General features: G+C 38.8%; 1 protein-coding gene across 2 annotated transcripts in view; it reads left to right on the top strand.

Moving 5' to 3' along the window:
- Positions 1 to 26,379, top strand: part of LOC141394866 (uncharacterized) — a 30,780-nt gene that overhangs the window by 541 nt on the left and 3,860 nt on the right. The gene's annotated exons all lie outside the window — the stretch shown is intronic.

Below are 26,379 nucleotides of genomic sequence, written 5' to 3' on the forward strand. Positions count from 1 at the left end.
TAATTTGTAACAAAGAAAAATTCAAACCGAAAAACATTTTAAATAGGCAATTTGCAATAACGGTGTTCGCTATAGCCAAACTTTACTGTGCATTAATGAATAAAATGTGTACAAGTTGTTTCCAATTGAATACAACAACAATTCCATGAATTGTTAAGTATAAAAATTTGAAAAAAAAAAATACATGAAATAAAATAATAACAAACATCAAAGAAATTGCCAATAATAACTGGAAATAATAATGTTACGCCAAGTAAAAGGGAAGGAGGTCAATATCGACTTATTTTACTACACGTCATTCCGCCAAAAAAAGAGTGAAGATTTTAAGTAACTTGTTATGATTTATTTACCGCAAAGTTAAACACTAGACTGGTTTTAACTCAAAGGGAAAAAAATGTATGTCGGATCCACTCAATGTTTCCATAGTAATTTGTATGGGGCCGAAAGTGAATTTTCACGAAATTGCTCTAAAGGTCACATAGGTATATTGTCCAATCGATGAGAAATTATTACCAGATAATTTTTGTTGGTAAACAAGTAATCCTACAAAAAATTTTGAAAATCGGGAAGGATTTTAATATTAGCTATATATAGGCCCATGAAAATTTTGAGGCCCCAGTGGCACGTGTTAACATATTCCGATTGTTCTCAAACTTTGGCAATTTTAAAATCTAACAAAACTAAACACTTTAGGGGGATGCCGCCTAAAAAAATCAGATATCGATTTTTTAAAACCACTCTATTGAACACGTTTAGTGATGTTAAAAATATTTAATAAGAAAAATTCTGCAGGAAAAACCTTCTTTCAAATGCCCTTAAATTCATTTAAAACTGTTTTTTACAAGGACATATTCCTTTCTACCCAGACATAACCCTTAATGCCAAATTCTTATTACAAATTCGGTTGATAACTGTGGCTAAAGCATTCAAAATATCTAAAAACTTTAACAGTTCATTGTTTGTGACAAACAAAACAAAAAAAAACCCAATATTAAAATCCGAGCCAATTTTCATAAATGTTTTAGGAGTCGTTTTTTAGCCACAACAATGAATTGGTAAATTTTTTTTATCGATTGGAAACTAATTGTGACCTTTAAAACGATTTTCGCCTTTGGCCCTCATACAAAGTTCTATGGAAATAAAGATTGGTAAGGGGGAAGAACGGGGTGACGTAGGGGATGGAAGATACCAAGCAACGGTCCTGACCGGTTTTAACATGGCAAAGCCCAGGATTTATCTTGGTCCCTCTTTCATCTCAAGTGGACACTGACCTCCCCGTGGTGTCACCAGCGGAACTGCCTTTAACACCCGTTAAAGGTAGTGAGCTAACATGTGCCGCGCGTTCACCCATAAGAACGTTAAAAACTTGGGTTTGGGCGTCGGGTTAGTAACCCTCCCCTAGAAAAAACATCCTACTATGAAAAAACAAAAGAAAAGAAAAACAAACCCCTCTAAAGTTGACGAACCCCGCAAACGTTTTAAGGTCCATGATCTGCGAATCTGCACCTGGAATGTTCGCACTCTTTATAGAGAAGGTGCAGTCTTCGCATTGGCAGACGTACTTGAAAAGTACAAGGCCGATATTACTGACATACAGGAAATACGATGGATTGGGAAAGGCGTCACAACAACACCTAAAGGTGACGCACTGTATGATAGCTGCCATGACGTAAAGCATGAGTTTGGCTGCGGATTTGTAGTTAGTCGGAGACTAAAACATCTGGTATCCAGCTTCACTCCAGTGAATGAAAGACTTGCTGCAATTCGAATAAAAGCTAAATTCTTCAACATCAGCTTTATTTGCGCTCATGCTCCCACTGAAGAAAAGGACGAACAGACCAAAGATATATTTTACGAGCGCTTAGAAGAAACATATGACAGTTGCCCTGCCCATGACATTAAAATCATTCTAGGCGATTTTAATGCCAAAATTGGAAAGGAGAATATCTTTGGCCCAACAGTCGGGAAATTCAGCCTCCACAGTGAAACATCTGACAATGGTATGAGGCTGATAGACTTTGCAGCTGCAAAAAAACATGGTAGTTAGCAGTACCAGATTTAATCATCTCGATATTCATAAGGGCACCTGGCTGTCTCCAGATCAGAAAACAAGAAATCAAATTGATCATGTTGTGATAGATGGAAGACATTCATCGAGCGTGTTGGATGTACGATCGTTCCGAGGCGCAAACATTGATTCGGACCACTACCATGTTGCAGCACCCGCTTAAACGTAGCAAACAAAGTACGAGCAGACACAACACGAAAGTTAGTCATCGGTAAGCTGCAATCACAACAGGTAGCCACAGCATATTCCACTCAACTAGCCCAATTGCTTAATCAAAGCACTCCTCATCCCGATACCATATCAGCGCAATGGCAAAGCATTGCCCACTCCATGCAAACAGCCGCAAAATCCATACTTGGATACCAGAGGCCTCCACCAAGGAATCCATGGTATGATCAGGAGTGTCGTTCTGCCACCGAAGAGAAAAATGCGGTATATAGGGCTACTTTACAATCCGTTGCAACGCGTAGCGCACCAGAGAGATACAGGGAGAAAAGGAGAGAGGAGAAACGTCTTTTCCGCAGGAAAAAGAGAGAGATGGAAAAGCGGGAGTGTGAAAAAATCGAGATGTACAGGAGCCAGAATGAAGTCCGAAAATTCTACCAAAGAGTCAAGCATCAAACTGATGGCTTTGGTACAGGCACATCCTCCTGTAGAGACCAGCAAGGTAATTTGGTAACTGATACATATAGTGTGCTCAGGATATGGAAAGAACATTTTTCAAAACTGTTGGTATCCAATAGCAGCGAATACGACGAAGATACCACAGTCCCAATCCCAGAAGATGGTATTGAATGTATACCGCCCAGCCAAGATGAGGTAAAGACAGCAATAAATCGGCTGAAGAATAATAAGGCAGCAGGAGCCGATGGCTTACCAGCCGAGCTGTTCAAAACCGGAGGCGACACGCTGATAAGGTGTATTCATCAGCTAGGTAGCACCATCTGGCAGGAAGAACGAGTACCCGACGATTGGAACCTGAGTATCCTGTGCCCCGTCCACAAGAAGGGAGATAAGACTGTATGCTCTAACCATAGGGTCATAAGTCTACTCCCTATTGCCTACAAGATCGTGTCAGGGATATTGTGCGAACGACTAAAGCCTATGGTCAACGAGATAATTGGACCATACCAATGCGCCTTTAGACCTGGCAAGTCCACCATTGACCAGATATTTACCCTGCGGCAAATCCTGGAGAAGACCCAAGAGATGCAGATCGACACCTACCACCTTTTTGTCGATTATAAAGCAGCCTTCGACAGCCCGCTGCGTTCAAAGGTATTCCAAGCCATGTCTGAATTTGGTATCCCCGCAAAGCTCATCCGTCTTTGCAAAATGACTTTAACTGACAAGAGGTCCAAAGTTAAAGTAGGAAATAACCTCTCCGAAGAGTTTGGTACCAAAAGAGGTTTCAGACAAGGAGACAGCCTTTCGTGTGATCTCTTTAACATCCTGCTGGAAAAGGTTATACGAGAGGCAAACGTCAAAAGAAGTGGCACAATCTACACCAATAGTCACATGTTACTTGCTTATGCTGATGATATAGACATCATAGGCCGATCAGTAAAAGAAGTAACTGATACCTTTATGAAGGTCGAAGGAGAATCTGCTAAAGTGGGTCTGGCGGTAAACGGTTAGAAGTCCAAGTTGATGGTGTCGACGCGCAATGCGTCCATTGAGCTCGGACCGACTGTGGAAGTTGGTTCCTATAATATTGAGGTGCAGTCTACCTCGGCACCTCCGTAAACACAACAAACGACATCAGTTGTGAAATAAAAAGAAGAATTATATTGGCCAACAGATGCTACTTTGGTTTAAGTAAGCAGTTCAAAAACAAAGCCACATCTCGTCAAACAAAAATAACGCTCTACAAAACACTGATACTACCCGTGCTGATGTATGGCTCCGAAGCCTGGGTACTTACGCAAGCAGACATGGCAGTGATTGGTGTGTTTGGGAGAAAAATTCTTCGAAAGATCTACGGACCAATCTGCGTTGACGGTGAATATCGACGTCGCATGAACCACGAGCTGTATCTGCTGTACAACGACATCAATATTGTTAAACGTATTGAGATGCAGCGATTGCGTTGGCTAGGCCATATCATAAGAATGAGCTATGATGACCCCGCTAAAAAGGTGTATAAACACGGACCGCTTGGCGGTGCACGCAGAATTGGCAGGCCAAGGAATAGATGGCGCAAACAAGTGGATGATGAGATGAAAAGGCGCGGTATTCCAGAAAGCGAAGCAACAAATAGAGAGAATTGGAGATCTTTTCTTAGTTCGGCCTATAGAACAAATGTTCTGTAATGGGCCAGCTAAGTAAGTAAGTAAGGGGGAAGAACGAGTTATCGTTAACCGATCGTCATAAATTTTTGTAGAAATCGTTTTAGGCCACAACAATGATTACCAGTTCATTATTTTTTCATCACTTGGATCATAATTGCGGCCTTTAAAAAATTTTCGTGAAAATGCACCTTTGGTCCCATACAAATTACTATGGAAACAAAGATCGCTCGGTTGACACGGGTTAATGTTAACCGTTCGCCATTAAATTGCATATATAAGGTTTTTGGATCAAATGGAAAAAATAAGGGACAATTACAAAAAATTTTTCTTTTTTGTTGACCTACTTACTCAACATCATATACCATACCAGTTGCTGATATTTTTCGAATGTTCGCCTCAAGTTTTGAAAACGATATCATTTTCGAACAACACAAGAAAAATTGTTTTGAGAAAAATTGTTTACTTTGGAAATTTTTTGTTTTAAAAACTATTTTTATGTAGTTTGTATAAAATTCCTATTTGCTTTTTTTTCAAATAATTTCGATATAAATGCTACATATAATATAAACAATACTTACTTACTTACTTACTTACTTACTTAGCTGGCCCATTACAGAACATTTGTTCTATAGGCCGAACTAAGAAGAGATCTCCATTCCTCTCTATTTGTTGCTTCGCAATCTGGAATACCACGCCTTTTCATCTCATCATCCACTTGTTTGCGCCATCTATTCCTTGGCCTGCCAATTCTGCGTGCACCGCCATGTGGCATGTATTCATACACCTTTTTAGCGGGTTCATCATCGCTCATTCTTATGATATGGCCTAGCCAACGCAATCGCTACATCTCGATACGTTTACCAATATTGATGTCGTTGTATAGCAGATACAGCTCGTGGTTCATGCGACGTCGATATTCAGCGTCAACGCAGATTGGTCCGTAGATCTTTCGAAGAATTTTTCTCTCAAACACACCAAGCACTGCCATGTCTGCTTGCGCAAGTACCCAGGCTTCGGAGCCATACATCAGCACGGGTAGTATCAGTGTTTTGTAGAACGTTATTTTTGTTTGACGAGATGTGGCTTTGTTTTTAAACTGCTTACTTAAACCAAAGTAGCATCTGTTGGCCAATACAATTCTTCTTTTTATTTCACAACTGATGTCGTTTGTTGTGTTCACCATCAACTTGGTCTTCTCACCGTTTACCGCCAGACCCACTTTAGCAGATTCTCCTTCGACCTTCATAAAGGTATCAGTTACTTCTTTTACTGATCGGCCTATGATGTCTATATCATCAGCATAAGCAAGTAACATGTGACTATTGGTGTAGATTGTGACACTTCTTTTGACGTTTGCCTCTCGTATAACCTTTTCCAGCAGGATGTTAAAGGATCACACGAAAGGCTGTCTCCTTATCTGAAACCTCTTTTGGTACCAAACTCTTGGGAGAGGTTCTTTCGTATTTTAACTGAGGACCTCGTGTCAGTTAAAGTCATTTTGCAAAGCCGGATGAGCTTTGCGGGGATACCAAATGCAGACATGGCTTGGAATACTTTTGAACGCAGTGGGCTGTCGAAGGATGCTTTATAATCGACAAAAAGGTGGTAGGTGTCGATCTGCATCTCTTGGGTCTTCTCCAGGATTTGCCGCAGGCTAAATAACTGGTCAATGGTGGACTTGCCAGGTCTAAAGCCGCATTGGTATGGTCCAATTATCTCGTTGACCATAGGCTGTAGTCGTTCGCACAATATCCCTGATTTCTTGTTTTCTGATCTGGAGACAGCCAGGTGCCCTTATTAATATCGAAATTATTAAATCTGGTACTGCTAACCACCATGTTTTTTGCAGCTGCAAAGTCTATCAGCCTCATACCATTGTCAGATGTTTCACTGTGGAGACTGAATTTCCCGACTGTTGGGCCAAAGATATTCTCCTTTCCAATTTTGGCATTAAAATCGGCTAGAATGATTTTAATGTCATGGGCAGGGCAACGGTCATATGTTTCTTCTAATCGCTCGTAAAATATATCTTTGGTCTGTTCGTCCTTTTCTTCAGTGAGAGCATGAGGGCAAATAAAGCTGATATTGAAGAATTTAGCTTTTATTCGAATTGCAGCAAGTCTTTCATTCACTGATACCAGATGTTTTAGCCTCCGACTAACTACGAATCCGCAACCAAACTCATGCTTTACGTCATGGCAGCTATAATACAGTGCGTCACCATTAGGTGTTGTTGTGACGCCTTTCCCAATCCATCGTATTTCCTGTATGGCAGTAATATCGGCCTTGTACTTTTCAAGTACGTCTGCCAATGCGAAGACTGCACCTTCTCTATAAAGAGTGCGAACATTCCAGGTGCAGATTCGCAGATCATGGACCTTAAAACGTTTGCGGGGTTCGTCAACTTTAGAGGGGTTTGTTTTTCTTTTCTTTCGTTTTTTCATAGTAGGCTTTTTTTTCTAGCGGAGGGTTATTAACCCGACGCCCGAACTTAAGTTTTTAACGTTCTTATGGGTGAACGCGCGGCACATGTTAGCTCACTACCTTTAACGGGTGTTAAAGGCAGTTCCCCAGGTGACACCACGGGGAGGTCAGTGTCCACTTGAGATGAAAGAGGGACCAAGATAAATCCTGGGCTTTGCCATGTTAAAACCGGTCAGGACCGTTCCTTGGTATCTTCCATCCCCTACGTCACCCAAGAAGGAAGTAGATGTACATTTGGAAATTAACGAAGTTAAATTTAATTTTTGGTAAAGTTTTTGCCATGTCGGATACTCAATTCGTTACTCAATCGTGTTCATTAGTCATTTTAGTTAGTGTCGGCAAGGTTTTTTGATGTATTAGAGCCCTTATATCAGGAAGTATTGACTTTTCCTAAAAAAAATATCAAAATAGGCACAATACACCCTTGGTCCCACACAACAATACACCCTTGGTCCCCTTTCATAATCTGCCCGCGATTTCTTGTAATTTCATAAACAATTCAATTATGTTGTACAGTGTAATTTACATCCGAAATATACTGATGACATGAGGTGATGACTGTATTTTTCCAGTTCTTTTCTGGCTGTGTTAGGAGACAATACCGAATTTCGTCATTAAATTTTGCGTGATTTACATTTAGTATGGGCGTTATAAGGTGGGTGGTATGAGATTCCACACTAAGTCAAATAAATACAAACCAGACGAATGAGTCATCCATTCATGGAAAACAGTTGCAAAGTTTGGCTTTTGTTTATGTTATTTTTAAATGATGAATGACTGACTGAAAAATCGGCTCATTTTCATCTAGATCAACTTTGTATTGTTTAAAATGTAAATGTCTGCACGCTTGATTTATTATGAGTTTTTTACTAATCACATACTCTGAGGATTTTAAATGAGATTTTAATTATTTGTATACAAATCCTTTACATGTGTGTATATAATGTACAAAAGTCTATGTATGTAAATAAATTAAAATAATTTGCTGAATGAACATTTATTTGCATATTTATTCGTGCAACAGGAAATAATTGTTGAGAAAATACACTTTGTTACGATCAGAAATGTACCTCATATAAATAATATTTTTAGACCGAATTGAGCTTCTGATAAGCGTGCATAAAGTTTTAACAACTCTTTCGAATATCTATCTCCCAATGCTATAAATCTTCGCTTACATTGTTTAATTAAGTGCATTTTAAGGCCTGTACGAAGGCTGCTTCAGAATATTTCATATTTCAGGAGGCAATGGCTCAAAAGCTCTAAAAACTGGGGCGGCCATAAGTAGTGCGATTCTCTAACACATTTTCTGAGTTACCGACACAAATCGTTAAAATTAAAATGCTTATAATTTTGGTAATTAACGAAATTATTCGGTAAGTTAGCGACCAATAAAACATAGTCGTAAAGTTCTATCGATAGCAACAGTGTTTTCAACTTTTATTTAAAATTTTCATTCATAATTTTGCATTTATATGTTACCGATTTTTGTCAGTAATTCAAAAAATGAGTTAGAGAAGCGCTCTACTGAGCTTCCAATTTGACCGAAACTTTGCAAATCGTAGTATTACAAGTTCCAAGCAAATCTATATCAGATAACTCCTTAGGTACAGGTTTAGGTCTGTTAAAGATCGTTTTCAAATTTAGTCCCCGTGGTCCAGATTAAAAAAGTACAATTCGAGGGCAAGTTCATGCCTCTGGCATAACGCTCAAAACGCTCTAAAAATTCCTACCGTGACCAACAGAAATGACTGATGAGTACGATAATTATCGAAAGTAATGACTGTAATTGGCCTTTGCACATTTGAAAATTGGCTATATCGGACAATTTCTTTTAATATTTCCCCACAAAAATTTAAAACTTAAGATTAAGAGTTTAGGATTAAGTTTTTACCGAATGTAGTACTTGTGCTCTTGTCTAGAACGATACACAGAAAAAAATTATTGCATTTTAGGAATAGTGTTCATAAAGTCTTGCCAAGGTTCAAATTTCTACATTTCATGAACGCTTTCATAAAGCAAAAAATACTGGTTTCTTCTGAGATATTAAAAAAAAACAATTTTGGCGAGTTGTTTTTATTGACTAACAACCACCACACACAACCAACCAAACCATAGACAAATTTTGCTGCTTTTTATAAAGCTTTTATTTTGTATTATTGTAACTTACTGTTTCTTCTGATGATTTTCACTGGGTTGAGATATTAGATGTTGCCTTTATATTAAAAAAATTAAAAAATTGTTTTTTCGACACTGTCTTTGTTTGGTTTGTTGGTTGTTACGACGCACGTAGGGTTAAAATACGAAAAAACGGCGCTTAATTGAAAAATTAAAACATACTTTCTTAATAAACTGTCTTGACAGGGTTAAAGAGGACAAAATTCTATCTCATAATCCAAAATAGCAATGCCGTATGTTGTTTACTTTTCTTGTTACACTGTGTTAAAATTGAGAAAATGTTCAAGTTTTTGCGAACAGTTGAAAAAACACAAATTTGGGTAGTAGTGAACGGTGATAACGTAGTTTTTAATATATAAAAGTGCCATTTTTAATATTGATGTATCAAGAAGAGGTATTTCTTAATATTTTGGACAAAATTTGTTCTTACAAAAGTGTTGCAGAAATATGCCCAACAAATCTTCAAAATATGTACATATTTTTCACAGTTTTGAAATGTATTAGAGTATAGAAAAAAAGAGTGTCGAGAAGGTCGTGAGAAAATTGTTTGTATTTTTCTCTTAAATGTTCTCTTTGAATTTCCACTAAAACCCCATGCCGTTTTCTACCAATGGTGAGCAAACAGAATTTAAGAGAATATAAGAGAATTTAACATTTGTCGTTTTTCATGGTTTTTCTAAGTTGTTTTTTAATTGTGAAAACACAGTGTTAATCTAAAATCGTGGATGAAATTATTTATTAAATAATAATTACAAACAAGTAAGAAAAGTGTTAAGTTCGGTCGGGCCGAACTTTTTATACCCTCCACCACAAATTTCAGCCATTTCGGTGGATTAATGTGGCCACAACCTTCAAAATACCGAAATTCGGAAGGTACCGTTCTATGGGAGCTATATGATGGCGTGGACCTATACCTACAAATTTCTGGGGGAAAGTTTTATACGCCTAAAGAAGACTAAATACCAAATTTCAGCCATATCGGTGTGATAACGAGGCTAAAACGTTCAAAATATCGAAAATCGGGAGATATTGTATTATGGGGGCTATATCAACAAGTGGACCTATAGAAACATTTTATGGTAGAAATGTTTCTTAGCCTCTGGAAACACAAAATACAAAGTTACAACCGATTCTTTGGTCAAATGGGTCTAATACATTCAAAATATATTAAAATGACGCGTACTTTATATGGGGCCTTATATGGGAGCTATACCAAAACGTGGACCTATATAACCCAACTTTGGTAGAAATGTTTTCTGGCCTCTGAAGACACAAAATACCAAACTACAACCAATTCTGTGGTCAAATGGGTCTAATACATTCAAAATATATTAAAATGACGCGTACTTTATATGGGGCCTTATATGGGGGCTATACCAAAACGTGGACCTATATAACCCAACTTTGGTAGGAATATTTTTTGGCCTCTGGAGACACAAAGTACCAAATTACAACCAATTCGGTGGTAAAATGGGCCAAATATCTTAAAAATTCCTTAAAACGACGACGCGTCACGCGTCATTTTGTATGGGGGCTATACGAAAGCGTGGACCTACATAGCCCGCTTTCAATACCAAAAGTCCTACGTAAATATAACATATTTTCCCAAAATTTCATCAACCTACGTCAATCCGTTCGGACGCTAGAGTGATTTCCACAGACGGACAGACGGACAGACGGACAGACAGACAGACGGACGGACATGGCTATATCGATGTAGAATTGCACGCTGATCAAGAATATATATACTGTGTGGGGTCTACAATGATTATTTCGAGTAGTTACAAACGTAGTGACAAACTTAATATACCCCCATCCTATGGTGGAGGGTATAAAAATACTTAAACGTCTGAGTTTTGTTGAATTAATAAAAGTAAGAGTATTTTACAGCAGCCACCAGTGGATGCCCGTGCACACCATTGTTTTCTACGCATTTTGGGTTATGTCAAAAATGTTGAAAATAGTCATGCACGCAGAAAAATATATGTTAGAAATATGCTTGGATCCAAACAAATATTAGTTTGGGACTGATTGCAAACAAATATATGTTTGGATTCAAACGTAATTTGTTTGTGTCCAAACAAATATATGTTTGCAACATTTTGTAACATATCTCAATTGTATATGTTTGGGTACCAACATATTTTTTATGTTAGAACATATTTTTATGGCGCAGTGCTCCCGCAGCTGCGGAATGCTGTGTGCATGGTATAATAGGAGACGCAGACGTTTTGTGATGTGTGTGCGTAAAACACGTGTGTTTCGTGCTTTGTTGTTGTCAACCAACGTAGCAAGCGAAGAGGAAAAGGAAAAAATTGTGTGAATTATGTTGGTCTTTTTTCATCAATGTTCTAGAGAACATCGTTGATTGAAGACGGTAAAGTGAGTGAATAAATCAGTGTTTTGTCCCTTCTTAAAGAAACGGTGCTTTTTTGTAAATTAAATGTCCAATACATTTTATAATTAAATCAGAAAGGTGAATGGAAATTTTTTATTGGACAAGGCAGGGTTTCGGGGTCGGAGTCGGAGTCGGAGTCTACGAGTCGGAGTCGAGCAATTTTGCTGGAGTCGGAGTCGGAGTCTGAGTCGAAAAAATTAACTCGACTCCGACTCCGGGCAAAATTTGTTTCTACGTTATAGATATATAACCTTAAATTTGGAACAAGAACATTTCTTTAAAATGATTATTTATTTTAAATGAAAGGTAAAAGAATATATATATGCAAATTATATTATACGAAGTTAAAGGACAATTCACAGGATATTTACTATCCTCTGAAGTGTAGTCTATTCATCCCTATTTTGTTGATCCAATTGATTCTTCACATTTTTGCAAACAATAGTAACGTTCTATCAATCGAATTAAGATTGGACCTTTAATCTCTTTCGTCAGAAGTCTTACTGGTCTTCTCACAAATGTCTATTGGTATTCTCATCTTGTTTTTTTATGAGCAGTCATCATTGTCTTCTATTAAAGACATTGTGGTCTCTATGGGAAATCTTACTGAATACACTGTGACACAAAGCGGAAGTTAATATCTGAGGAGGAAAATTCCTTTTGGGAATGAAAGCCCCAATTGAGAACCCCAAAGGATCCCATAGCTGAAATTTCTGAGTCATGACATAAAGATTTTTTGATAGACCCTCATCAATCATTGAGAAAATAGCTTTATATCTCTGTTTGGAGATATTGTTTCATCATTTTTAGATTACATGTTTTCAGTTAAATGGAATGACGAACCTTTATGTCAAATATCCTGTCCTTCTAGCTCAGTTTCTTCAATGTCCTTTTTGTTCTTGAACTCATAAAGTAAAACAAAATGAAATTTTCTACAAAAATGTTCCACCGAAAATTATATGTAGGTTTCCCATATCCAAGAAATCGATATTGTCACGTTTTAATTGTCCGTTATCAGTTTTACCCGTTACTTTCTCAAAAAAACCTATGTTTATGTATTTCGGTTAAGTTCGCATAATCTATTAACTATATATCAAATTCGGATGGTTACGCTTCTGAATTAGGCATCATAAATTCGTCTCAGAGGCCTCACAAACGGAGAATCTTTCATCTAGGATTCATTAAATACTCAATGAGGGCTTTAGATGTAGATATTCAAATAACAGAATCTGTCAGAGTTTTCTGCACATTCAATTGCATATACGAAATTCAATGAAATACATAATCATAGAGTTTTCATAAGAAAGGATCGGGTAAAAGTGATAAAGGACAATAAAAACATGACAACATCGATTTCTTGTCCTAGTGAAGCGACACTACATACAATTTTCCTAGCAACATTATCCACTCCACACCAAAGTTCAAAACGTGAGCGCTGAATTTTAGTTTAAGGGGTGATCCCTATTTATAAATTTCAGAAAAAGGTAGAAAGTATAAATAGCATAGAATATGTGGTCAATTTTTTAAGTCGATCGGAACAATATTGCCTCAGTATGAGCGTTGGATGGGAACAATTTATTTTATTTTGTATGCAGCATATAAACCTTGTTTTTATCGAAATCGGCCACAAAAATATATGACAATTGGTTTATTAGTTTTCGAGATAGAGTTGGCACCGCAAAATGCTTTAATGAAAACAAATTTTCGTAGACGATCTCGTAATATTTTTCTCTTTCAGATGAAAAAAAATTCTGTCAAAAAGTTACGTAGTTTTCTCGGAAAAAAAGCATGAAAAATGGCTTTTATTGAGCTTTACAATTGGTCTCCTTTTAAGGCTAAGCACACTAAATCGTAAATTGCTTATAGTTTTTATTGCATGTAGTCCTTACGATTTGTATTGCCCCTTCATTTTCAAATATTTTGAAGGCTTAAAGATTTTCTCACGCGGAAGAAATCCGTCCAGAATATATAGGGTGTTTTTTTATCCCGATAGAACTTGAAATTGTAAAAAATAACACAAAAAATTAAATTGTAATCAATTTTTTTTTATTCGAAAGATCAATACGTGACATTAACATTTGGGTACCGCGGCTGTTCTTGACGAAGTGCATTCTGGACGTCCAATTTTTGGCCACTTTTTCGAGCACTGCTGGCCGTATGTCACGAATAACACGAACAATGCTGACCTCCAAGGCATCAATTGTTGCTGGTTTATCAGCATAAACCAGTGACTTCACGTAGCCCCACAGGAAATAATCGAGAGGTGTCAAATCGCACGACCTTGGAGGCCAATTGACAGGTCCACTTCTCGAAATCAACTTATCGCCAAATTTTGATTTCAATTAGTCGATGGTTGCGTTCGCCGTATGGCACGTATCGCCATCCTGTTGAAACCACATCTCCTCCGGATCAATGTCATCCATATTTTCAAACAAAAAATCATTGATCATGGTGCGGTAACGATCTCCATTGACCGTAACGCGAGCTCCGCCGTCATTTTTGAAGAAATAAGGTCCGATGATGCCACCAGCGTGAAAACCGCACCATGCTCATTTTTCTGGATGTAATGGAGTCTGTAGGGTCTCTTGTGGATTGGTCTCACTCCATATGCGGCAATTTTACTTATTAAAAACCCGTTAAGCCAAAAATGCGCTTGTTCAGATGGACGATTATGTACGCCATACAAATGACGAAGTCGTCTATAAGTTGCGCGAATCGACGACTGATTTTCAAAGTAAATTTGGATAATTTCGTAGCTTTGTTCAAGCGTGAGTCTATTCATGATGATTTGTCAGAGTATACTGAAATAACTAAAAAAAGTTTCATCAAAATTTAATTTTTTGTGTTACTTTTTACAATTTAAAGTTCTATCTAGCTTAAAAAACACCCTATACTCGTGCAAGAAAATGAAAACCGACAAAAACTTTCAAACTTTTTTTCAATGTAAGATTCGGCAGAAACAATATTGATATGTTCGAATGTATTCGAACCAATGCCCCTTTCTAATGACTAAGTAAGGAAAAACTAACACATTAGCCTATATAGGCCAAAATATAGGAAAAAGTTAAAAATTTGTGCACATTTTATTCATTTTTAGTGGTATAGGAATTCACTCTCGGAGTCGACCCGGAGTCTGAGTCGGAGTCGTGAAAAAAACTCGCCTGGAGTCGGAGTCGGAGTCGAGCCAAAAATACCTCGACTCCGAAACCCTGGGACAAGGAAGAAATCGCATTTAATATTGGTAATTACATCAGTACATTTTTCATATACATACATACATGCATATGTATATTTGAAATATGGATGTACCTACTTATTACATTATATAATCATTTGGGTGCCACCGTGGTGCAATGGTATGCACACCCGCCTTGCACGCTAAAGGTCGTGGGTTCGATTCATCGGCCAAGCAACATCAAATAATTTTCAACGGTGGCAAAATACCCCTCAGTAATGTTGGCGACATTTCCTGAGTATTTCAGCCATGTAAAACTTCTTTACAAGTGGTGTCTTAAGACAGGCCGTTCGGACTCGGCGTTAAACTGTAGGTCCCATATCATTGAGCTAATATGAATCGGGGTGCACTGATTGATATGAGAGAAGTCTCCCTTGTCCCATCTGGGATGTTTGTGGAACAATTATTATTATTATTATTATAATCATTTGATTACAGATGCCGATTTCCCGCTGATGATTTCAACTTTGAAGAAAATGTGTTTTATTTCACAACTAAGAAGAAGCGTTCAACGATGTTTCTACATAATTTTTTCTTTTTAAAAAAGCGACATTTTTTAAGTTATTTCATTCAGTTTTTCTTTTATTAAAGTGTGTTATGTATTTCTTTGGAATTTTGTATGTAACTATGTGTCTTTGTTGCTTTTGTTTTTTTTTTGTCTATGCGCTTCAATAAAAAACACCACCATTTATAAATGTGTATATATGTTAAAAATAGCCAGTGAGCGCTTGCTGAGAGCATACATTTCAATGTGTTTCACATCCCTTGCTCTCAGAAAGCGTCCACTGGTGCATGTATTTGTTTGTTTTTTTTTCTTTTGTGGCTTTTGGGTTTGTATTTGCTTGCACCCAAACATATAATTTGTTTGCACCCAAACATATATTTGTTTGCAGGACCAAAACATATGTTATGTTTGGGACTGAATGCAAACAAATATATGTTTGCTGAAAAATATGTTTGGGACATATGTTAGAGAGGCTGTATTTTTCTGTGTGTGGTTGTAACAAAACTTCTCAGCTAAAAATGGTCAATATAGGTCAATGTCTTGGTATAGCCCCATATAAAGATTCCTCCGGATTTTATGTATTGTGGTTCCAAGTGGCCACAAAAATGTTCCACCAAAAATTGTCGACATGGGTCCACACCTTGATATAGCCCCCATATAAAGATACCGCCTTGTTATAGACATTTTCTGGCTTAATTTGGGTTATGGGGGAATTTGTAGTCGAAAAACTTCTCCACCTAAAATTGTGGACAGGAAAGGAAACTAATGTTTCAAATTTAGTTCAGAATATTTTATGGTGGAGCGTATAAAAAGGGTATTTTTACTTGTTACTTTTTTGGATTTTAATTGTAATGCCTCGATTTCGTTTGCAAAAGCGTTCAGATACTGGATACATAAAAATATACGTTCAGCTACAAATTTACAAAACAGATTTATTTGCAAATTTCCCAGTAACCGCAACGTTTAAAAAAAAAATCATTAAAAACAGCGGCAATACAATGGCTGAGCCAACCGTCCTCTGTATGATTATACATATGTGTATACATACAATAATTGGTCTGTTCCAGTACTGCAAGAATCTACTAATTTTTACAATTTTTTCGATAACATAAAGGAAAAAATGTTATCGTAGTAAAAAGTAGTAGCTTCTTGCAGGTTCTGGAACAGAGCATATATTAACTGAATGACTCAGACAAAAACCAAAAAAAAAAAATTTAATGACTATTACAAACCAACTAATGCTGTTTTTTATAGAAATAAAATATTACAAATACTTATAAAAATTATTTCAGTGGTAAAATCCTCATTTCTTGGTGCGGGTTTTCTAAATCCAACTCATGTGTATAAATAAAAATAATAATAAAGCATATTTTGGGGTTTCCCGCAACTTGTCTTGTATTCACTAAAATTTATTTTCAAAACTGTTTATTACCCATAGGACCATTATCATAAGTTTCCTTTTGTTATTGAATGGTGTTTTCCAAAAGATTGTTAGCCAACTGATTATATTAATTTGTTCACTTTGGCTTTTAAAAAAACAACCCAATGAAAAAAGGCAAATCAGAATAATGACCCAGAGTCAAGGAAACATAAGTCAATTACACACACACCTCAAGTATGCCTCTATTACAATTTTAATGTTCATTTTCTACGCCGTTTATTTAATTTGCTGTTACATACATAAGTACATATTCCACTTACTTGCTAAATAGTCAACAAACAACGACAATTGGCTTTTCCAGTAAATTTTGTTATTGTTCTGGAAGAGCAGAGTTATATTCTAGATTATCAGTAGGCGAGATCATCCCATGTCAAGCTTCGAGCATTTTAGCATTAATTTTAGTGATAAGAAAGTATTTTTTCGCTATAGAATTAATTTAAATAATAAAAAATAATTTCTTGTTTAATAAAACAATGCGATTTTTAGAAAATCATGAAATTCCCATTAATTATGTTTGCTCAAATTCCAATTGGAATTTTTTGACTTAACGACCTTTATTGAAAAATGTTTTGCAATACATTTTTATTTTTAAGACATAGCTTTATAATTTTTTTGTTTAGTATTGAAAAATGACTCAGGATTTTCAGTTTTTTCACGGTTTTACAGAAATGTGATGAAATTTGTTATGTAGTCTACGTTGGGGGGTGACGTAGGGGATGGAAGATACCAAGCAACGGTCCTGACCGGTTTTAACATGGCAAAGCCCAGGATTTATCTTGGTCCCTCTTTCATTCCAAGTGGACACTGACCTCCCCGTGGTGTCACCTGGGGAACTGCCTTTAACACCCGTTAAAGGTAGTGAGCTAACATGTGCCGCGCGTTCTCCCATTAGAACGTTAAAAACTTGGGTTTGGGCGTCGGGTTAGTAACCCTCCCCTAGAAAAAACAGCATACTATGAAAAAACGAAAGAAAAGAAAAACAACCCCCTCTAAAGTTGACGAACCCCGCAAACGTTTTAAGGACCATGATCTGCGAATCTGCACCTGGAATGTTCGCACTCTTTATAGAGAAGGTGCAGTCTTCGCATTGGCAGACGTACTTGAAAAGTACAAGACCGATATTACTGCCATACAGGAAATACGATGGATTGGGAAAGGCGTCACAACAACACCTAAAGGTGACGCACTGTATTATAGCTGCCATGACGTAAAGCATGAGTTTGGTTGTGGATTTGTAGTTAGTCGGAGACTAAAACATCTGGTATCCAGCTTCATCCCAGTGAATGAAAGACTTGCTGCAATTCGAATAAAAGCTAATTTCTTCACCATCAGCATTATTTGCGCTCATGCTCCAACTGAAGAAAAGGACGAACATACCAAAGATATATTTTACGAGCGCTTAGAAGAAACATATGACAGTTGCCCTGCCCATGACATTAAAATCATTCTAGGCGATTTTAATGCCAAAATTGGAAAGGAGAATATCTTTGGCCCAACAGTCGGGAAATTCAGCCTCCACAGTGAAACATCTGACAATGGTATGAGGCTGATAGACTTTACAGCTACAAAAAACATGGTGGTTAGCAGTACCAGATTTAATCATCTCGATATTCATAAGGGCACCTGGCTGTCTCCAGATCAGAAAACAAGAAATCAAATTGATCATGTTGTGATAGATGGAAGACATTCATCGAGCGTGTTGGATGTACGATCGTTCCGAGGCGCAAACATTGATTCGGACCACTACCTTGTTGCAGCAAAGGTACGCACCCGCTTAAACGTAGCAAATAAAGTACGAACAGACACAACACGAAAGTTAGACATCGGTAAGCTACAATCACAACAGATAGCCACAGCATATTCCACTCAACTAGCCCAATTGCTTAATCAAAGCACTCCTCATCCCGATAACATATCAGCGCAATGGCAAAGCATTGCCCACTCCATGCAAACAGCCGCAAAATCCATACTTGGATACCAGAGACCTCCACCAAGGAATCCAAGGTATGATGAGGAGTGTCGTGCTGCCACCGAAGAGAAAAATGTGGCGTATAGGGCTACTTTACAATCCGTAGCAACACGTAGCGCACGAGAGAGATACAGGGAGAAAAGGAGAGAGGAGAAACGTCTTTTCCGCAGGAAAAAGAGAGAGATGGAAAAGAGGGAGTGTGAAAAATTCGAGATGTACAGGAGCCAGAATGAAGTCCAAAAATTCTACCAAAGAGTCAAGCATCAAACTGATGGCTTTGGTACAGGCACATGCTCCTGTAGAGACCAGCAAGGTAATTTGGTAACTGATACAGATAGTGTACTCAGGATATGGAAAGAACATTTTTCAAAACTGTTGGTATCCAATAGCAGCGAAGACGACGAAGATACCACAGTCCCAATCCCAGAAGATGGTATTGAATGTATACCGCCCAGCCAAGATGAGGTAAAGACAGCAATAAATCGGCTGAAGAATAATAAGGCAGCAGGAGCCGATGGCTTACCATCCGAGCTGTTCAAAACCGGAGGCGACACGCTGATAAGGTGTATTCATCAGCTAGTTAGCACCATCTGGCAGGAAGAACGAGTACCCGACGATTGGAACCTGAGTATCCTGTGCCCCGTCCATAAGAAGGGAGATAAGACTGTATGCTCTAACTATAGGGGCATAAGTCTACTCCCTATTGCCTACAAGATCGTGTCAGGGATATTGTGCGAACGACTAAAGCCTATGGTCAACGAGATAATTGGACCATACCAATGCGGCTTTAGACCTGGCAAGTCCACCATTGACCAGATATTTACCCTGCGGCAAATCCTGGGGGAAGACCCAAGAGATGCAGATCGACACCTACCACCTTTTTGTCGACTATAAAGCAGCCTTCGACAGCCCGCTGCGTTCAAAGGTATTCCAAGCCATGTCTGAATTTGGTATCCCCGCAAAGCTCATCCGGCTTTGTAAAATGACTTTAACTGACACGAGGTCCTCAGTTAAAATAGGAAAGAACCTCTCCGAAGAGTTTGGTACTAAAAGAGGTTTCAGACAAGGAGACAGCCTTTCGTGTGATCTCTTTAACATCCTGCTGGAAAAGGTTATACGAGAGGCAAACGTCAAAAGAAGTGGGACAATCTACACCAATAGTCACATGTTACTTGCTTATGCTGATGATATAGACATCATAGGCCGATCAGTAAAAGATGTAACTGATACCTTTATGAAGGTCGAAGGAGAATCTGCTAAAGTGGGTCTGGCGGTAAACGGTGAGAAGACCAAGTTGATGGTGTCGACGCGCAATGCGTCCATTGAGCTCGGACCGACTGTGGAAGTTGGTTCCTATAATATTGAGGTAGTAAAAGACTTCGTCTACCTCGGCACCTCCGTAAACACAACAAACGACATCAGTTGTGAAATAAAAAGAAGAATTGTATTGGCCAACAGATGCTACTTTGGTTTAAGTAAGCAGTTTAAAAACAAAGCCACATCTAGTCAAACAAAAATAACGCTCTACAAAACACTGATACTACCCGTGCTGATGTATGGCTCCGAAGCCTGGGTACTTGCGCAAGCAGACATGGCAGTGCTTGGTGTGTTTGAGAGAAAAATTCTTCGAAAGATCGACGTCGCATGAACCACGAGCTGTATCTGCTATACAACGACATCAATATAGTTAAACGTATCGAGATGCAGCGATTGCGTTGGCTAGGCCATATCATAAGAATGAGCGATGATGAACCCGCTAAAATGGCGTATGAATACATGCCACATGGCGGTGCACGCAGAATTGGCAGGCCAAGGAATAGATGGCGCAAACAAGTGGATGATGAGATGGAAAGGCGCGGTATTCCAGAGTGCGAAGCAACAAATAGAGAGGAATGGAGATCTCTTCTTAGTTCGGCCTATAGAACAAATGTTCTGTAATGGGCCAGCTAAGTAAGTAAGTAAGTCTACGTATGGAAATTTGTTGCAATAGGTCCACGTTCTGATTTAGTCTTCATAGAACTGTACCTCCCGATTTTCGGTATTTTCTAGGTTTTAGTCTCATTATCGCACCGAAATGGCTTAAATTTCGTATTTAGGAGCATTAAAAATTCGCCCAGAAAATTTTTGCTATAGATCCACAATTTGATATGACCCCCCTAAAAACGTACCTCCCGATTTTCGGTATTTGCAGGGTTTTAGCCGCATAATCCTACATAAATAGGAAACTTCCGCATATAGTCATCGTTGGAAATAAACAACATTAGTGCAGAAAATTGTCGGTATAGATCCACATTTTGTAATAGTCTCCATAGAAAGTACCTCCCGACTTTCGGTATTTTGAAGTTTTAAGCCACATTATTCAACCGAAATGATTTTGATGAGGATTTTTCTACTGCAGCGGCTGTATTTCGGATTATAAATTGATAGAAAACAACGATGTCTCATTCATATTAAACCTTATTTATAGGAAATTGATATTCTTCAGTAAAAATATTCCACTTCTCCCAAGAATAAGCCTTGACTTAATGATCACTTTTTTAATTTTACGATATTCTCTTCGATTCCTCCCCCATCAATAACAATCCTATGGGGATTGAAATAGTTTTACGACTAATTTTTAGTAACTACAAGAAATATTACGGGAATATGAGGGTTCTACCGTTAATCTATATAGATCACTTCTGATCACCGAATAATTTTTATAAATATTTTAAAGATATCGTTCCTATAAATAGCTTCGTTCCAGTACTTTTATAGACGATATAAAACTTATTTTTATACCCTCAGCATTTATGCCAAAGCGGGCAAAATGTGCCTCATCGAAATAATGGTTTTAGACCCCAAGTATGTTTGGACGAAATGTATTTCAGACAATTTGGAGTCGATTTAGCAATGTCCGTCTGTCTGTCTGTCTGGCTGGCTAGAGCGCACGATAACTCTTGAACGGATCAACCGATTCGGTCCAAAATGTCTTTCGTAATATTTTGTCCAAACTAAGTTTAAGTTCGAATATGGGTTATATCGGTCCACTCCTTCCGGTACCTCCCCTACAAAAGGTCGGATACATTCGGAAAATTTGTGCGCGAGATAACTCATGAAGGAAGTAACCGATTTGGCCCATACTTTGTGAAATTTCTAGCAGATTTAGATGAGGTTCCGATATGGACTCAATCGGTCCACTCCGTCGGGTACCTCCCACACAAAATCTCGGAAAAGTTCAGTTTAAGACCTGATCTCGAATCGATTTGATTTTTGCTCTAGCAACTTGTATTCACTACCCCCATACGACGGTATAAGTTTCATCAGGGGCAAGTCCATACTTCCTGAGAAAATAGCCCGAAAGGTACAAATAAACTCTATGACACCGTGTGTAGTGGTTGGAGCGCCAGATAACTCTCGAACGGATCTGCCGATTAGGTCCAAATTGTGGCCTTGGTAATATTTTGTGCAAACTTAGTTTAAGTTCGAAGTTCGGTAAGCCATATCGGTCCACTCCTTCAGGTACCTCCTCCACAAAACTTCAAAAATGTTCGGAAAAATTGTGCGCACGATAACTCTTGATGGGAATGACCGATTTGGTCCATACTTTACACATCCTAATATATCTACCAGACATAGACCAGGTTCGAATATGGACTATATTTGTCCACTCCTTCGGGTACATCTCACACACAATTTTGGATAAATTGACTTTAAGACCTGCTCCCCAATCACTTTGATTTTTGTTGAAGCAACTTGCATTCTCTGCCTCAATTACGACAGTAAAAGTTTATTCAGGGGGAAGTCCATACTTCTTGAGAAAACAGCCGGAAAATTGTAAAAAAAACCCCTACAGTACCTATGTAGTGGCTGGAGAGCTCGAACCGAATACTGTGTTCGTCCAAACTTTGGATATTGTAATATTTCTTCGAATATTAGATGAAATTCGAAGGGGGTGCTTATAGGTCCACTCCTTTCGGTACCTCCCCCACAAAAGTTCGAAAATATTCGCTAAAATGGTACGCGCGATTTCACATCGACGTATCAACCGATTTGGTCCAAACTTTGGATCTCTAAATATTGTCGAAACTTGGTTTATGTTCAAATTTATGCCCTATCTGTGCAATCCTTGTGTTACCACCCACACAAATGTTCAACATTTTTGTGTGGTTCGAGGATCCTTTGGACATTTTTAACGACGGTTTTCCTAGTGGCCCTGTTTACAACGTTATTATGTTTTTTTGTAGGCTAGTGTGATAAAAAAAACCGTATCTATCGATATCACACCCCCCCCCCCCCCCAATTTTTTGAAAACCCCCTAAATACATAAGTTTTTTTGGGAAAAAGTATTTCAATCCACACATGCTGAACTTCAAGAGATTCGCCAGAGTTTTCCAAGCAGATATCGTGATTTCCCTTCATATAAGTGCGATACGATTAGCCTTTTTCCATAACATTACACAGTCTGGCTGTATTTCTGATCCACAGAATTCAATGCAGGATTGCTTTTTTGCTCTGGCAATAGCTTCCCTCCACCATGTTTTGGTACAGGCCCCTCATAATGGTTTTCGGTATTTTGAGGATTTTAGCTACATTTTGTGACTGAACTATCCGAAAATACTATCCCAAAAATTGTCAACTTAGGTCCAAGTTATGGTACAGCCCCCATATAACAGCATCTCCCGATTTTCGGTATTTTGGGGATATTAGCTACATTTTTTGACCAACCTATCTGTTATTTGATCTTTTAGTTTTCCAGCGGTCAGAAAAATTCTTCACTAAAAAATGTCTACATAGTAGGTCCATGTTTTGGTATAGGCCCATTTAACGGTACCTCCCTATTTTCGGTATTTTAAGGATTTTAGTTACAATATTTAACCAAACCACGAAACTTCTTCACCAAAAATTGTCAACATGGGCGATGTTGCTGATGCCATCCGAAACGCGAAATCACCCAAAGCGTTGGGCCCATACCGAATATAGATGGTAATGCTTAATCAACTGAATGTACCCAGAGTTGCGTATTTAACAAATGTCCTCAACCTATCGTTAGGCTCCCATATTGTACCAAAAGCCTAGAAAGTTAGTATGGTGGTCCCGCTACTGAAGCCTGGCAAAGATGCCAACAGAGGTGAGTCGTACAGGCCGATTTCACTTCTCTCGCCAGTAGCAAGGATTCTAGAGGCCCTACTCCTCCCTACGATGAAAGCTGTTTTCCAGTTGCCCAGTTGCTTCGGAAAATGCATAGTACTACAACAGCATTAGACGTCCTATCCACACATATCAGCAGAGGACTGAACCGGAACAGGCCATGCGACCGAACTGTCATGGTAGCTTTTGACCTTCGATACTGTCAACCATGCCAAGGTGTTCGACGATATAGAGTAGACTACTCTCCAGCCTTGTTTGAAACGTTGGGTGATCTACTATATGTGCGGACGCCAGTCGTTTGTGGAACTCAGAGACAAGAAGTTCAAACCCCTAAGCAGGGAGTACCCCAAGAAGGGGTGATATCTCCGCAACTGTTTAACCTCAACCTCGAAGCAAGGAGTTCCCCAAGAAAGGGTAATATCTCCGCAACTGTTTAACCTCTACCTCTTTGAAATTCCACACCCTCCAGACGGCATAAAGATTGTAATGTATGCGGATGATTGTACGTTCTTTGCGTCGGGTCCTATCGTCGATGACATATGTGATAGGTTAAATGTCTACCTGACTTAGTGCAGTTCTTCCACCTGAGCAATATGAAAATATCCGCCGCTAAGTCCACTGCCACACTGTTCACCACTTGGACGGTAAAATGAGTCTCCCACTGAACATATTGATCGATGTTGTACTGATTCCGACCACTAACTACCCCAATATATTGGATGTAACGTCCGATAGCATGTCTAAGTCGTCCGCGTAAGCCACAGCTATTTGCATTAAGATTAGAAGTAAGAACAAGGTCCTCAAGTCACTGGCCTGCAGGACTTGGGGTGCTGACAAAGACACCTTGTTGACCTCTTACAATGCATTAATCCGGTCTGTGGTATGCTATGCGACGCCAGAGTGGTATGCAAATCTTAGCGCTACGCAGTGGAAAAATATTCAAACCTGGCCTGCAGGACTTGGGGTGCTGACAAAGAAACCTTGTTGACCTCTTACAATGCATTAATCCGGTCTGTGGTAAGCTATGCGGCGCCAGCGTGGTATGCAAATGTTAGCGCTACGCAGTGGAAGAATATTCAAACCTGCCAGAATGCCGGCCTGAGGACTGCAACAGGGCGTCTCCTCATGACACCATCTTCATGAGGAGGCGAAGATTTTTTTACAAAATGTTGTCGATACAGTACCTGCTTGGGTGTTAACGCATTGAGCATCCCTGTCACGATTTAATGGGCAGGCTTCCCCATCCAGGCACGTCAGAAGATATCTTCATGATCTAGAGAGAGAGAGAGAGAGGTCGAAAGGTATAAAAGAGAACCGCTAGACCAACGAGGCTATCAGTCAGGCTTGGATAGCATTCACACTGACATGGTTGAACATGCAGTACAGAGATACAGTGTGAATACATTGTGGGGGACCCCCATCCATCTCAGCAAAAGAACGCCAGCTGTCAAGGCAAAAATGAGTGGTTTTAGCCCAGTTTAGATCCGGACAATGCAGCCGCCTCAATCCGTATTGGGCCCGAATTGATACCACGATGCCCGGCATGTGGATTGGGACACACGACACACTAGCTAACCCCACTCACCTGTTTTTTGATTCTTCATGGACGCAACTTGGCAGGTTGCAGAATTCTTAAGTCAGGATACAGAGGAACCAGAACCTGATAACTGAAATAATACACCAACGAATATATATGCGTTTCTACAACAACAACACTTTACCTACCGATTTTTGGTTTAGCTACATTTTTTGACCGAACTAGCCATAATTTGACATTTGACCTAGGTCCATGTTTTGGTATCGCCCCCACATAACGGAACCTCCCGATTTTTGGTATGGTGAGGATTTTAGCTACATATGTTGACCGAACTGTCTGTAATTTTCCGTTTCCCCAGATAACGGTACCTCCCTTTAGGATTTTAGCTAAATTTTTTACATAACGACATGTAATTTGAGGTACCTCCCGATTTTCGGAATTTTGAGGATTTTAGCTGCATTTTTTGACCGCACTACTTTTTCTTTGGCCTTTTAGTTTCCCAGTGGTCACAGAACCTTTTCACTTAAAATGGGTCCATGTTTTGGTATAGCCCCATTTAACGCTACCTCCCGATTTTGGGTATTTTGAGGATTTTACCTAATTATTTTTTACTAAATTGCCCGTAATTTGACGTTTGAGGTTACCTACAGTCACGAAACTTCGTCACCAATAATACTCAACATAGATCCATGTTTTGCTATAGCCTACATATAACGGCACCTCCCGATTTTATGTGTTTGAAGAGTTTAGCTAAATTTGTTGGTCACAAAAATTGTCAACATAATTCCACACGTTGATATAGTCACCATATAAAGGTGTCTCCCCCGGTTGAAGACATTTTCTGCCTTGATTTAAACTGTGGACTGGAGCGAAACCGAATTATTCCATTTTAGTTCACAATATTTTAAGGTCGGCCGAGCTTAACGATTTTTTACTTGTTATCCTTCAGCTGTAGAGTTTAAAACACTAGGCTTCGCAGGTTATTTGCAGCAATTCTGCACTGTTCCAGATTGATCTGCACGACCTTCAACATCATGATATGGATGGTTCCTCTATCTGCATTTTCGGTATGGGTCATCTTCCTTGTCTTCCCCATTCGGGCCTGGCGGCCTTAAACCTTGGCCAAGTTGTTTTCCAATCTCT

The sequence above is a fragment of the Musca autumnalis genome, unplaced genomic scaffold (genome assembly GCF_047663935.1).
Source record: "Musca autumnalis isolate F117 unplaced genomic scaffold, ASM4766393v1 scaffold_2, whole genome shotgun sequence".
Classification (NCBI taxonomy): Eukaryota; Metazoa; Arthropoda; class Insecta; order Diptera; family Muscidae; genus Musca; species Musca autumnalis.